The 15,856-nt window shown below is 46.0% G+C and overlaps 1 protein-coding gene across 1 annotated transcript in view; it reads right to left on the bottom strand.

The window, feature by feature from the left end:
* GALNT18 (polypeptide N-acetylgalactosaminyltransferase 18) overlaps positions 1 to 15,856 on the bottom strand; it is a 349,951-nt gene that overhangs the window by 197,646 nt on the left and 136,449 nt on the right. The gene's annotated exons all lie outside the window — the stretch shown is intronic.

Below are 15,856 nucleotides of genomic sequence, written 5' to 3'. Positions count from 1 at the left end.
TCTGAGGAGACTGTTTTTTGGCTCCTGGGAGCCAGGAAAGGCTGAGTTGTATAAATGACTCTCAGACAGCACAGTGCTAATGATGGCCTCAAACCAGGGCCCCAGACTGTTCCCCAGGACTTCACAGAGGGAGCAGATGAAAGGCATCTGGGCAGCTCTACAAACCTCCCTCTCATTATGAGCACGGTTCCAACACCTCACGGCACCACAAGGGCCTCACTGTTCCTGTCTGCAGCCTCCCCTTCACCAGCAGCCCAGGCTTTTCCCCAGGAGCCCAGGGGGCCCTCGAGGTGGGCAAGCAGCAGGCGCACCCTGGAACAGGCACCCCTTCCCCACCAGCATCCTCAGAGCCCTGATTCCACATGCCACTCAGCCACCCTCAGCATCCACTTCGTGTGTGAGCACATCAAAGTGGTCAAGACCATGGGCATTGAACATGACAGGCCAGGGTTTGACTCCCAGCCTGCCACTCATTACCTGTGTGACCTTGAGCAAATGCTGGAATCTTTCTCAGCACCTCAGATCACTCAGATGTGGGAAAAGGATAAAAAGAAAACCTGCCTCCTAAGAGCTGGGAAGAGTATATGAAACATTTCATGGAAAGCATTTACATGAAACATTTGATGGAAAGCACTTACCATGCCTAGGACTGGGTAAGCACCCAGTGTCAGCGAGTACTACCAAGGTCATTGTTGCAGCACAGGTTACCAAAAAAAACAAAAAAAAAAACAACCCACAAGCACTGAGAAGCAAATCCCCAAGCACAGGTCTCTGCCCTGCACCAGGCACATGAGACCTTGTGCTCCAAAGCTTTTAAGCCTCTGCTTAGACCAAACAACAGCTACCACCCCCAACAAGCAGACATACTGTCTTTCCAATCTGCTTTTGTGTCTCAGGTTCCCTTGGCCAATGGACAGTGACACCTAGATGGAGATGGTTTTGAAGTTGTGCCCAAAGTGTCTCCCTGCCTTGGGAGGGCTCAGGGCCAGCCCTATTTCACACCTCGCCCCCACTGTCATTTTTGCTGTGTCCCTGAGGCTACAGACCCGGGATTCTCAGGCTTAGGGCCAAGTCTTCGGCTCCAGGTTCCCAGAATTGAGACACCAGGCACTCAGTTACGTCTCCAGTCCATCTGTCTGTGCACGTTCCTATCGTTGGCACAGAGGAAATTCTACTGTGCCATGCCCCATGTTTGTGGCCTGGCCTGTAGATGGGAACTTTCACCTTTTCAGAAGATGGGAAAAAGCCCCCTTCCTCTGTACACCTCACTTCCTCCCAATCATTAGGGTGTGAGAAAGACCCTACCCTCCATGCTGTTGTCTGGGTAAGTGACCACTCTGTAGACCCCATTATTCCTCAGGTATAGCCTTGAGGATGGTGATAGGATGACTATACACTGGCAAAATTTTGATCTTTCAATCTCTCTATGACTCCTTTCTACTCAAGGGCTAGTTGAGATACTGTCAGAGACCAGAACATCAACTGAAAATCTGGGTAGGACCTCCTTAGCTGGGTCCCTTGGCAGATTCTCAGACCCCCTCCCTTCCTCCAGAATGCTTCTCATACCACCGTGACCCTAGCTATGGTTGGCCTGTAACAGCATCTCCCCAGGGCCTGTCCCCACACTCAAAGACCAGGAAGGACAGCCAGGACCTGTGGCTGCCACGATGTGTTTATAGTACCTCCTCAGTCCCCAACCACCCGTGGCCCCAGGATTCATCCCCAGTGTCCAGGGACACTTTCCCCCTCCATGTCCCCATCCTAAAAACCTCTGCCTGGGAATCAAATATCCCTCCCAATGACTTAAAAAAAGAAAAAAACTTTGGCAGCACCGCACAGCATGCAGGATCTTAGTTCCCTGACCAGGGATCGAACCCAAGCTCCCTGCAGTGAAAGTACACAGTCTTAACCACTGGACTGCTGGGGAGTCCTCCAATGACTTGATTCCTCCCCATCCACACTCAAAACCCCCTGCACATATGTCATCACCCTCTCATCTGTGTCTTCATTCCTTACCTTTCCTCTGGATCAGTCTCCTGACATCATCCATGTGCCCCAGTCCCCCTCACCTAATAAAACTTTTCTTGGATCCCCTCACCCTATCCTCTCATTTCTTGCCTCTTTTTCAATTCCAGTCTTCTTGCAAGAGAAGTCTATGCAGACTGCCTCCTCCTCTCATCCTTGGCTGGCCGGCTGGGCCTCAATTCTGTTCATGGTTGCAGGGATTCCCTGAGGCCAGGACTGTGTCCCCAAAATATGTCTTCATCCCCAGACATGGCCCAGGGCTTAGGACATGACAGAGGCCCAACAGATGTTTGACGAATGAATGAATGGACAAATGAACACAACTCATATCAGTCGTACCATTCTATGACTTCATCTTCTCATCTGAGAATCAGTGAAGCAGGTAGTACTGGTCCAGCCTGACATGGCATTGGTCTAGGACCTCCCCCTTCATGCTATCATGACAGGCAGGTGGTGACTGGCTGCTTATAAGGGTGCCAGTGGCTGGGGTAGCAACATTAATCCCAGGCAAGCTTTTTCTTGCTCTGATTCCCTGGCCTCTCTTTCAATACATCCCCTTTCCTTTCACTCTGTTGAGCACACCCACTCTGCTGTGGATTTTGAGCTTACCTGAGATGATATTCATAATATCCACATCACAGGAGTTGGCACATAAAAGTAGAATCCTCGTGGAGCCGTACTAAGCAAGAAGACTGAGGCTCAGAGACATTTGGTAACCTGCCTGGGATACCCAGCAAGAAAATGAGGTAGGCAGCTTCCAGTCACACTGGTCCCATTTTAGCTCTTTGGACCTCCCAGACAAGATACTCTTAAACCACCTCTGAGACACAAAGGCCCAGAAAATCCCTGGAACCACACAGAACATGATTGAACAGAATTAAATAGAACTCAACAGGGCTACTGTCACTTACGTGACTATCTCAGTGCAAAATACTCTGAGGCAAGAGCTTGCAGGAGTGAAAATGTATTTATTGAGCAATCAAATGAAAGTGCTCTGGGCCCAGAATATGCTCTCATATAGAACTTACATTATAAATACAAACCCAGTCTTATTCCAAGGTTTGAAATGAAAGATTGGCCTTTCAGTAGAGAATCTGCATTTCAACATAAAGATGTCTTCGCTATTCTGGAGAGATGCAAGACCTGGTTAATGCTGTATATTCACAGCATTTAGAAAGCCCGGGGATTCCAGAAGGCTCATTTCAGGCCTGATGGCGACAGCACGCACAAACAATGCCGAGTGAAATATGTGAGTGTCACTTGCAGCATCTTGGGTACCATCTCTAAAGGAAGTCTCCAGGGACAGCAGCATCAGGGTCATCCTTTTGCAAGGCTGAAGTGGACACGTATGTTGGGGGAGACAGGAGCAAGTTCACTCCCAGGCCATTCGGTCAGCACTGAACACCTATTACCTGTCAAGTGCCAGGTGCTATGATTGTGACAGCAAACTTTCCAGGCATGTCTGCCTCATGGGGCCTACATTCTACTGATGGAGACAGACACTAAGTAAAATAAAAGCAGGTCATTGCAGATTGTGACACTTGTTATGAAGGAAATAGATCTAGTGGCATAAAAAAGAGAAACCTGGAAGGGAAGTGCTGCTTTAGACAGACTGGTCAGAACAGGTCAGGCTGAAGATACATTTGAGCTGGTATATGAAGGGTGAGAAGAATGGGCTACAGGGCAAGGGAGACAGTAGGCATGAGAGTCTTACGGCTTAAGGGGGTCCAAGGGGGCCCAAAGAGCTAAAATGGACCAGCATGACTGGAAGCTGGGAAAAGATTACATGGGAGTCTATAAGTTGGGGTAAGGAGTGTGGGTCTTGTTCTAACAGCAAGGGAAAACTTTGAAGGGTTTAAGCAAAGGGGCTCCCCTGGTGTTTCAGATGATAAAGATTCTGCCTGCAATGCAGGAGACCCATGTTCCATCCCTGGGTCAGGAAAATCCCCTAGAGAAGGGAATGGCTATCCACTCTAGTATTCTTGCCTGGAGAATTCCATGGACAGAGGAGCTTGGCGGGCTACAGTCCAGGGGGTCACAAAGAGTCAGACACAACTGAGTGACGAACACTTTCACAAGCAAAGGAACAACATGAACTAATGAATATATGAAAAAGCTCATTCTGATCAGACAATGAATGGGACGAAGCCAATTACAAGCTATACAGCAATCCAGGCAAGAAAGGCCTTGGATGAGGTTGGTAGTTTGAGATATAGAGAAATAGCCAGATTTAAGTTACCTTTTAGAAGTAGAAACATCAGGCTTTAAAATTAAGTAGAGGTAGATTCATTCATTCATTCATTCATTTAACAAACATTGAAGATCAAGAAACAGGAGGCTCCCAACCATGGAAGAGTTGCTGGAACAGAGGCAAGGCTTGAGAGGCCTCAGATTTCCCATAGGTCAAATATATAGATACAGATATTTATCAATCTGTCTGTCTGTCTATCTATCTATCTCTAGTGATGCACCTTTCATGGAAAGACATTGCATTCATTCAACAAACAGAGATGGACTACTAAATACTATGAAATTTTCAACACATAATTCCAATTTCCTCCCACTTTAATTTTATCACAACAAAGAGAATAGCCAAACAAGATCTCCTTCTTCTTCTTGTAATCCTACTTTGTGTCATTTCTCTGGGTGCTTTCTACACATAATATATCCTGTTATCATGTCACAGTCACTGCATCTCAAATAGCTGATAATTATCATATTTCTAGAGCCTGATAACATTTACTTTCTACAGTGATATCCTTCTAAATATCCACATGAGTCATTTATTTCATTTTTTTAAATGAAAATCACAGGTAGGTGCTCAGGGAAAAAAACAATCATTAACCTCATTAAGACAGCAGGGTGAAAACCTGACAGCCAGGCTCCTGCCATCCTAAGAGCTCAGAGCTGGAGTTCCCGAGACCCCAAATTGAGTCTTGCTCCTTTTAGTGATAATGAATGTTAAAACCCAAGGCATACTTTAAAATAAAGCCTTCAAAACGTGACCAGAAGCTGCTGGATTCTGTTGCTTTTGCTCAGTATGGGACTTAACAATACTGCTAGCCAGCTCTGAAAGGAGCCGTGTGGACAGTTGTTGTACTTATCCAACTTTTATTTCTTGTGTTTTCAGCAGATGCGCAGACTCAGGCAGAATAAGTGACATTAGAAAACTAGAAAAGAGCCAGTCTGACTCTCCCAGTGCCAACAGGCCTCCTACAGGGAGTCTCAAGTGAAACTAGTGCCCCATGCCTCTGGGTAGTCACTGTCAAGGTCCACACTCAGCTGCCGCACACACACCTTGACTCCATAGAAATCCAAACCATGCAGACCCTGACTCCACTGTCTACACCAGAGGAAGCAACAGGTGCCAAATCTAGGAGCAGAGTGGGGAGCCACGGTTTCCATGACCTACCTTTAAACTCGAAATTTTCTTTCCTGAATGGGGACACGGCTCATGATGATGGAAATATGGGTATGGAGAAGACGTAAGTGTCTTCTCTATTCAGCTTTCCCTTCTTGTCCCCTGGAGGCTCTCTCTCAACATATGCGTTCAAGAGTCATATTTACCCTTTATATCTGCCAGCCAGGCCCATGGAAATCAGAAATCAATTCATTTAGGCTGCCCCCAAACCAGCTGATAACTCTAGCTCGGCATAAAGATTCTCATGAAAAGCAAAGGAATTGGGGGTCATTTAGACACCAATAACAGCAAGGAGATGGTACCCTTCAGAGTCAGGCTCCCTGGGGTCCCAGGCTCTTAACCTTGCAATAGCTGACTTATTGGAGCTGGAATTGTTCACACCTGGGATATATATTTCCATTCTCCTTCTATTTTCTCCTGTGCATATTCAGGAATACTCAGAGCCAGGGAACGTGATTCCTCTTGGGTGAACAGAGCTAACTGGACACATTCAGAAGGGAGAAAATTTCCCCATAGCCTATAAAATTAACAGCAATAAATAAGCAAATAAAATGTGCTTGCCACCACTCTGGAGGTGCTGTGGCATCCTCCTTTATTGGCTCATAAAGCATCACCTGGCACTCTTGCTCTGCTATTGGCAGCACCAGGGACAAGGCTGAGCTTTCAGCTCACTAACTGGAATGTCCTTTTTTCAGGAAACTCTTTCTGAAGGAATCAAATTTCCAGTCTGCCAATGATTCTTTCAGGAGCCACTGCCCAAGGTGCTTAGATATTGGAGATGGCTATTTCATAGCAACTCTCAGATGGTATGACAGAACTGCACATGGGAGGCACACTCTTGAAGATGCCTGTGCAACAGGAAATGCTAAGATGGGAGTCTTCACGAAGGCACCAAGATGCGATGGAGACCAGATGCCCAAGTTGAGTTCCTAACTAACCAGTGGGGAAACTTCAAAGTAGGTGATTGGAAAGGACTGGGTTGTTAGAGATTAAAGAGAGGATTTTTGAAGAGGATTTCTGAGTTGGAGGTCTCTGTCAAGGGGAAAGCTTGGATGACCTACCTCCCACACCAAGCTTAATGAGAGAGGCTTCAATGGTACCATCTACAGAACGGATGTGTGTTCTCTACAGCTGGGGGACACAAGAGGCTCACAACTGATGTCTCATGCCTGAGAAAGCTAAAGTAACCACTAACCACCACCCCCACCCCCTTCAAAAGCAGGACAGTGGTGCACAAACATGGAACCCAGGGAGGGAATGTCAGTCTGCTGCCATTTTAATAGATCTCCTTTCTAAGAAGGCAGCTAGCCAATGTAAGGGATCCTTTCATAAGCCGCTATGGGGATCAAAAACTATGGAAGGATTGGAAGGAGACAGTTAAAACTTAGGCATGGCCTCTGTCAAGAAAGTGTCAGTTACCTGGTCCAGCAGGCTAATCTCCAGAGAACTCATGAAAATTATAATAACAGAGTCATCATCCATGTCTGACAGATGAAGAAGACACAAAGCCATCTTCAGACAGTATCAGCTAAGTTAGAGAGATCCTGCCACTTGCTCCCCCACCAGCCCCACTTTCCTCCCTCCATTCCAGAATGGTGGGAGAGCACAGTTAGCAAATAAGGAAGGAGGTGTGAAGAAAGAGAGAAGCAGGACTGCCTTGCTTTTCCTTGGACTGTGGAATCTTTGGAGGAGAATCAGCATCAAACCAAGTTTGAAGTTTCGTTGATTATATAGTCCCGTACTCTCTTAATGATGGAATCTGGACTGTATTTTGGTTTAAAGTAATCATATGACTTATTCTTGCCCATTAATTAAAGCAAGCCCTGGTCCTGTCTGAATTTTCACCCCACTGAGGTGGAAGACTTACTCCTATTGAGGATGTTTGAAAGGACAGAGATATCAGAAATACAGATCCTTTTTAAATTACACCCCAGAGGTCCTGTTTATTCAAACTACCAGATTCACCAAGTTAGAGCAGAAAGGGAAAGCTTCATTTCATCATCCATGATTGATGGCTAATTCTTCCAGAAAGCCCTACAATTAGCAGCTGATCCCTTTGGGATATCATGCTCGATCTAAGATGAAAGCTTCAGTCCCATTGGGTCTTGATATTTTCCTCACTGTGGAGAAAAGCCTCACTGAGCTGGCTTTATGCTCGCAACAAAACAAATCCATATTTGGGGTTGTTTGTCTCGATTTGCAAAGATAGTTTGGGGATATACAGAAAATCCTAAAAGCTTCCAAAAAGGTCATATATAAAGGAGCAGAAAATTGGATGGCAGCAGATCTTCAAAGCAATACTAGCATTTAGAAGTCAATGAATCAGCACCTTCAAGAGTCTAAAGAAAATTTGTTCTCACTTAGAGGGCTAAAGCCAGCCTCACCTGTCAATCAAATGTGAGTGTAGAATAAAGACATTTTCAGACATGCAAGGACAAAATATTTATTTCCCATGGCTTCTTTCTTGGGAAGCTCCTGGAAGACAAGCTGCTATAAAAAGGGAATAAACCAAGAATGGGGAATGCATGGGATTAAACCAGGGAATTCAGCCCAGGAGCGACGATAAGGGACCGTTCCTCAAGATGAAGTTGTCCTGAAGCCTCAGACAGCCTCAGAAAGCAGCACTGAGGCAGGCCTGGAGTAAAACCACCCCTATTGGAATGGAAGGATTAAGCACTCCAGGAAACAAAATGAAACTGATGGATTATATGAGAGATTCAAATATTTGGAAAGTAATATCAAAGGCATAAGACAGATATGATAGAGCACAGAGGAAAAAAATCAATGCTAAAAACTAATGTAATTATTTTTATAAAAAGGGCAAATATTAATATTAGTGTGCCTAGCATTTGCTTGTCTGCCCTCATAGCCATTCCCTGCTCTTTTCTGCCCTGTTCTGTACCATGGGAGCTAAGTGGGGTTGACTCCTGCTGGCTGCACTTCTTGATTGGCTTCTATCTGTATTTGGCCAAGAGGAGGCACTAGAGGGAGATGGAAGGCGGGTGGGTGGGAGGGAGAAGCCAGGGTATTTCTCCCCCTCGTTCTCTGCTTCATGTGGCATCTCTCACAGGGGTGGCATCTCCCACAGAGGTGGCACCTCCTCCATGGCTTTGACTCCTCTTAGATAAGTCTATTTTAGTTCCATCTTCTGCCTACAGCCTTGGCTCTCCAGTCTTAAGCATGGTAGCAGCTTCCTGCTAATTTCTGTTTGCCTCAACTTCTCCTGTTTGACTTTCCAGCTTTCCCGTTACTTGTTCAAGCCAGTCAATCCTAAAGGAAATCAACCCTGAACATTCATTGAAAGGACTGATGCTGAAGCGCCAATACTTTGGTCACCTGACACAAAGAGCCTATTCATTGGAAAAGACCTTGATGCTGGGAAAGACTGAAGGCAGGAGAAGGGGATGACAGAGGATGAGACAATTAGATGGCATCACCAACTCAATGGACATGAGTTTGAGCAAGCTCCAGGAGATGGTAAAGGACAGGGAAGTCTGGCATGCTATAGTTCATGGAGTTGCAGAGTTGGACACAACTTAGTGACTGAACAACACACACACACACACACACACATATATATATATATATATATTTGTTGTTTAGTCAACAACAACAAAGTCTCATCTACTATATAAGGAAATCAATATATACTGCCTAATACTGACTATACAGGGGAAGTGAGAAATAGATTTAAGGGACTAGATCTGATAGACAGAGTGCCTGATGAATTATGGATGGAGGTTCGTGACATTGTACAGGAGACAGGAATCAAGACCATCCTCAAGAAAAAGAAATGCAAAAAAGCAAAATGGCTGCCTGAGGAGGCCTTATAAATAGCTGTGAAAAGAAGGGAATCCTAAAGCAAAGGAGAAAAGGAAAGATATACCCATTTGAATGCAGAGTTCCAAAGAATAGCAAGGAGAGATAAGAAAGCCTTCCTCAGCGATTGATGCAAAGAAATAGAGAAAACAATAGAATGGGAAAAACTAGAGATCTCTTCAAAAAACTTAGAGATACCAAGGGAACATTTCATGCAAAGATGGGCTCAATAAAGGACAGAAATGGTAGGGACCTAACAGAAGCAGAAGATATTAAGAAGTGGCAAGAATACACAGAAGAATTGTACTAAAAAGATATTCATGACCCAGACAATCACGACGGTGTGATCACTCACCTAGAGCCAGACATCCTGGAATGTGAAGTCAAGTGGGCCTTAGGAAGCATCACTATGAACAAAGCTAGTGGAGGTGATGGAATTCCAGTTGAGCTATTTCAAATCCTGAAAGATGACGCTGTGAAAGTGCTACACTCAATATGCCAGCAAATTTGGAAAACTCAGCAGTGGCCACAGGACTGGAACAGGTCAGTTTTCATCCCAATCCCAAAGAAAGGCAATGCCAAAGAATGCTCAAACTACCGTACAATTGCACTCATCCCACATGCTAATAAAGAGATGCTTAAAATTCTCCAAGCGAGGTTTCAGCAATACATAAACAGTGAACTTCCAGATGTTCAAGCTGGTTTTAGAAAAGGCAGAGGAACCAGAGGTCAAACTGCCAACATCCGCTGGATCATCGAAAAAGCAAGAGAGTTCCAGAAAAACATCTATTTCTGCTTTATTGACTATGCCAAAGCCTTTGACTGTATGGATCACAATAAACTATAGAAAATTCTGAAAGAGATGGGAATACCAGACCACCTGACTTGCCTCTTGAGAAACCTGTATGCAGGTCAGGAAGCAACAGTTAGAACTAGACATGGAAAAACAGACTGGTTCCAAATAGGAAAAGGAGTACGTCAAGGCTGTATATTGTCACCCTGCCTGTTTAACTTATATGCAGAGTACATCATGACAAAAGCTGGGCTGGAGGAAGCACAAGCTGGAATCAAGATTGCCAGGAGAAATATCAATAACCTCAGATACACAGATGACACCACCCTTATGGCAGAAAGTGAAGAAGAACTAAAGAGTCTCTTGATGAAAGTGAAAGAGGAGAGTGAAAAAGTTGGCTTAAAGTTCAACATTCAGAAAACTAAGATCATGGCATCCGGTCCCATCACTTCCTGGCAAATAGATGGGGAAACAGTGGAAACAGTGGCTGACTTTATTTTTCTGGGCTCCAAAATCACTGCAGATGGTGATTGCAGCCATGAAATTAAAAGACACTTACTCCTTGGAAGGAAAGTTATGACCAACCTAGATAGCATATTAAAAAGCAGAGACATTACTTTGTCAACAAAGATCCGTCTAGTCAAGGCTATGGTTTTTCCAGTAGTCATGTATGGATGTGAGAGTTGCACTATACAGAAAGCTGAGCACTAAAGAATTGATGCTTTTGAACTGCGGTGTTAGAGAAGACTCTTGAGAGTCCCTTGGACTGCAAGGAGATCCAACCAGTCCATCCTAAAGGAGGTAAGTCCTGGGTGTTCATTGGAAGGACTGATGTTGAAGTTGAAACTCCAATACTTTGACCACCTGAAGTGAAGAGCTGACTCATTTGAAAAGACCTTGATGCTGGGAAAGATTGAGGACAGGAGGAGAAGGGGACGACAGAGGATGAGATGGTTGGATGGCATAACCAATTCAATGGAAATGGGTTTGGGTGGACTCTGGGAGTTGGTGATGGATAGGGAGGCCTGGTGTGCTGCGGTTCATGAAGTCGCAAAGAGCGACTGAACTGAACTGAATTGAATACTGGTGAGTCAGGAAACAGTGGTATAAGCATATTATTTAGAAACATGGTGGCAAATATAAGAAGAAACAGCTAAAAGGTTTAAATAGATCTCCTTTGAGGGTCAAAACTAGACAGATGACTCTGGTGAAGCAGAGAACTACTGTATTTTATTACAGGTAATATTTGATGATTTTAAGTAAGTAAAGAATTACTTTACTTACTTAAACAGTGGAAACAGTGGCAGGCTTTATTTTGGGGGGGCTTCAAAATCACTGCAGATGGTGACTGCAACCATGAAATTAAAAGACACTCCTTGGAAGGAAAGTTATGACCAACCTAGACAGCATATTAAAAAGCAGAGACATTACTTTGTCAACAAAGATCTGTCTAGTCAAGGCTATGGTTTTTCCAGTAGTCATGTATGGATGTGAGAGTTGGACTCTAAAGAAAGCTGAGTGCTGAAGAATTGATTCTTTTGAACTGTGGTGTTGGAGAAGACTCTTGAGAGTCCCTTGGACTGCAAGGAGGTCAGCCAGTCCATCCTAAAGGAGATCAGTCCTGGGTGTTCATTGGAAGGACTGATATTGAAGCTGAAACTCCAATACTTTGGCTACCTGATGCAAAGGGCTGACTCATTTGAAAAGACCCTGATGCTAAGAAAGATTGAAGGCAGGAGGAGAAGGGGACAACAGAGGATGAGATGGTTGGATGGCATCACCAACTCAATGGACATGGGTCTGAGTAAACTCCAGGAGTTGGTGATGGACAGGGAGTGCTGCAGTCCATGAGATCACAAAGAGTCGGACACAACTGAGTGACTGAACTGAACTGAACTGAATAAACTGACCTGAAAGAAATACTTTGATAAAAGTCAAAAATAATTTTTTAAAAATGATTCATTCTGGTGGTTTGCTAAGGGGTGACATTAAACGCACTAACCTATAGTTCGCAAAGCTGACCTTTTTGCCCCCAATTGACAAAATCAGGGCATTTATTTATTTTGACCTCTGTCCCCAGCCCCACTCCCCACAACACCCTGAAGCCCCTGGATGCTGGATCAATGCTTTCTTCTGTAAATTTACCTTCTGTGAAGCTTCATCTGGTGAAGCTCAGGTCAGAAAGGTGAACTCATTTAAAACTACTGTGCTTCATATCACTGTTTCTAAACTCCAGCTACACTGCGGATAGGTAAGTTACCTGTTCACCTCCCCAATCCCAGGAGTGAGGGAGAGGCAGGGGGATGGTAAAGAGAGGGGAGCAAATGTGCAAGCCCACCCCACTCCCCCTAGGACACAGCAAAAGTGACCTCTTGAGTTTTCAGATCCAGGCGGGGAAACAGTGCTCCTTGTTGCCTTCACTACTTGGGCGGCAACTTCCTTTTATTTGATGAACTCATCTGAAATGTAAACTCCCAGAACAAGTCAGGGGTGGTGGTCATAAAGTAAGTCAAGAGCAGAGTGCTCTCTCTCAATCACGTGCCTCACGCACTGTTACTGCTCTCTTTGCTCATCTCATTCCAGGTTCTAGTTTACCCCTCTGATAATGGTCCAGGATATTCTCTTTTCGTACTTAGGTATGCGTCTGTCTTTCATTGGCCTAATGCTTTGAATTAGTTCCGGTCAGTGGCTTCTCCCATCTCTCAGGCTGCCTTCTGAGCTGCCCTTGCCTATGAAGCACGTTATGAATTGGTTGGATGCTTTGCTTCTAGTCTCTGGTAGAAAGAGCCCCTGGATATCTCTGGCCACTACAGAGTCCTAGGGCTGGTTCTGTGATCTGATTGTGGAATGCAGCGGCGCCATTCCTGCCGGAGCTCACTGTCAACAGAGGAGTGACCATGGCAGGCTGGTTCCTGCCCTCTGGAGGCTTCCTGACTCTCCAGGTGAGTCCTCCCATCCCCCATCAGCATTTGCTGCAGCGTGCTCTGCAGAACCTTTCTTCTGTGCAGAGCTACTACTGCTGTGACACAGAAGGTTCCAGGTCAAATGACTATGTGAAACGTTGGCTAGTTTTGGTGAAGTGGAAACGAATTGTGACTGAGGACTTCTCAGGCCTCTGGGAACCTCTAAGAGTGAAGTGTAAATACAGCACTGGATAAACTTGGTGCCCAGGGAGCCTTCTTCTGAGAGGGACAACGCAGGGCCAATGTTGCATGGAACCTGCTTTGGGAGATGTTTCCATCAATAATCTTCTCCAAGTTCCTTTGCACTGATCCTTCAACATAATGGAATTTGTTCTAATTGTTTCTAGAGGGTTCTTCCAGTGGGATTATGGTGGCAGGCTCTCCACAGGCCTGGGCAGCTACATACAAGAGCTGGGTAAGTGAGCTCATGGATGAGAGGGTGACTGAGCCACCCAAAGCATCCTTAGCCCAGCAAGGTCCCATGAGCAAAGACAGCCTGTGCCACCACTCACCCAGGTACTGCACAGCACCCACAGTTCCCTGCAGGCCATGTGCATCCCCACCTCTGTGCCTTCCCTTATGCCGGTGCCCCTTTCAAAACATGGGTCCCTCCTTTTCTATTGTCTTAGTGTAATTCACTTGAAAGCCAACTCTGAAATAAGCATCTGGGTTTGAGCAGGAGGTGAAGAAAATCCTGAAGTGAGAACAGTGACACAGAAAAGGGAAGGCAGGCAACAAAGGGTACTTTTTCCCACCAGTGCCGTGGGTGACTGGGGCAGAGGGTTGCTAGGGCAACTCAGGAGTATAGAATCCACACCTCAGAGTGGGCTTCCCCACAGGCGAGGGACCTGGGGTATTTATACTCCATCTCCTGCCAGTCATTGGTTGATGGCTGCTGGGGGCAGCAGCATCAATTGCCCAGCCTTCTCGCCTGCCCTTCACAGCAGAGGGAACACTAGTGGGAAGAGAAAACACCCCAAGAAAGAAGTGCAGGTGCTGGTGGTTGGAAGCTGGGCCAGTGTGCACTGAAGGAGCCAGGCGAGGGGATGTAGGCGAGGCCAGACAGCACTTCCTGTACCTGCCAGGACATGCTCACTGCCCACACACTACCCCCACCACACACGCACACCAGTAGGCCCTTCAAGGCAAGGGCCTTCTTTGTTTTGTCCCGGTGTCTAACTCAATGAATGAATATCCTTATATTCACCCAAGGATTTGCTGAATGAATATACTCCATTCTACAGAATCAATCACCCCTTACCTAGTTAGTTACGAACCCTCCCCATGCTCCTCTCTAACCACAAGGACACACCACAGTGTACTTGTCTGTTTTCCTACTGAACTGTGACTTCTTGAGAAAAGGACCCTTGTTTCCCCAGGGCCCAGGCCCATGGTGGGTGTTCAATGTGCTGTTTCTGAACTGGACTGAATGGAACCAACGTGTCACTAGCACCCTTGGTATGGAGAACCCGGGGTGAGAAAGGACAGTGTGCTGTCCAGGGTGGATGCACTCAGCACCGGCCTGGTTGCTGAGAAGCCCTTGTGAGCCACGCTGAGCCTGAGGGCCAGATGGAGCCCCTGTCACCCTCCCCTAGCTATGCTGATTCCCACATGATTGGCATGCCTGGGCCCTCAGCCCCACCTTGGATTCGTGCCTCCACACTGTTCTTCATCACAGCCCACAGACCCACAGACCAGTGGGCAAGGGAATGAGAGGACTCTGTGTTGGACTGGTCTGCAATGAGGGGAAACACACGGAGGCTGTAGGGAGAGAAGGCATCTCTGTACTCACTGAAGAGGGGCCATCTTCCCCTGAGGGTGAGGCCCCAGCCCTTTATGCTCACACAGAATCCATGGGGGCCATTACACCAGCCTGGATTCCCATAGACAGGACAGTCTGTCTCTCTCTGGGAAATCCTTGCCTTGTCTGAATGGGAATTCAGAAACAGGACTACTAAGGCAAACATCATTAAAAAGAAAATAAAAGCAAACTAGTATCCCAGTCATACTAAGAGCCTGTGCATTGGCTAAAATATCAGTCTCAGATGCTTCACCAAATTAGCTAAAGCAAATTCCCATTCACTAGTCAGGCACAGTCACAGAAAATGAGGAATAAAACCCTCCAAGGTCAAATACACAAGGATTGCCCTTCCTGCCACAGGTTTACCCTTTGCTACTCAAAGTGTGGTCCATGGACCAGTAGCATGAGTTTCACCTAGGAACTTGTTAGAAAAGCATACTCTTAGACCCCAGCCCAGACCTACCTAAGCATAATCTGATTTAACAAGCCCTTGGGTGACTTACATTCACATTAAAATCTGCTCAGATTTTAGTCTGAGACACCTTTGCTCAGACTCACTCCAGTGGCTCAGGATTTTCTTCTTTAAACCCTGAGAAGCTCATGGGTTTGCCAGTCCAAAATCTTGACTCCTGCCCCATCGGTCCATTCTGCTGCCTACCATTGTGCTGAGAGAGAAACCCATGGCCCGTGGCCTCCGCTTTCGCTATTCCCTTTAACCAGAGTACTCTCCTCCCCCCAGCTCCCTTCTTAGCCTGGCTAAATTATCTTCCAAAACTCAGCTTCTGGGAAGCCACCCTTGACTCTCTGGCTGTGAGAGGTACTTCTCTGGGCTCCCATGGCACTCAGCCCTCAGTCCTGGCATAGTTGTCCCAACTGGGCAGTTCTGCAGACTTTTCTTTCTCCCCCATCATGCTGGAAGCTGTGTGGTCACCTTTACGGAACCAACTGCTAGCAAAGACACTTAAAACATCTTGGGTGAAGAGAATTGAATGTCCACTGGATGCTTTTCTGAGCATTTAATTGCCCATCCATTT

This window comes from Cervus elaphus, chromosome 1 (assembly GCF_910594005.1).
Source record: "Cervus elaphus chromosome 1, mCerEla1.1, whole genome shotgun sequence".
Taxonomy (NCBI): domain Eukaryota; kingdom Metazoa; phylum Chordata; class Mammalia; order Artiodactyla; family Cervidae; genus Cervus; species Cervus elaphus.
Note: the sequence above shows the minus strand (reverse complement) of the source record. Positions and strands in the feature narration are given on the sequence as shown.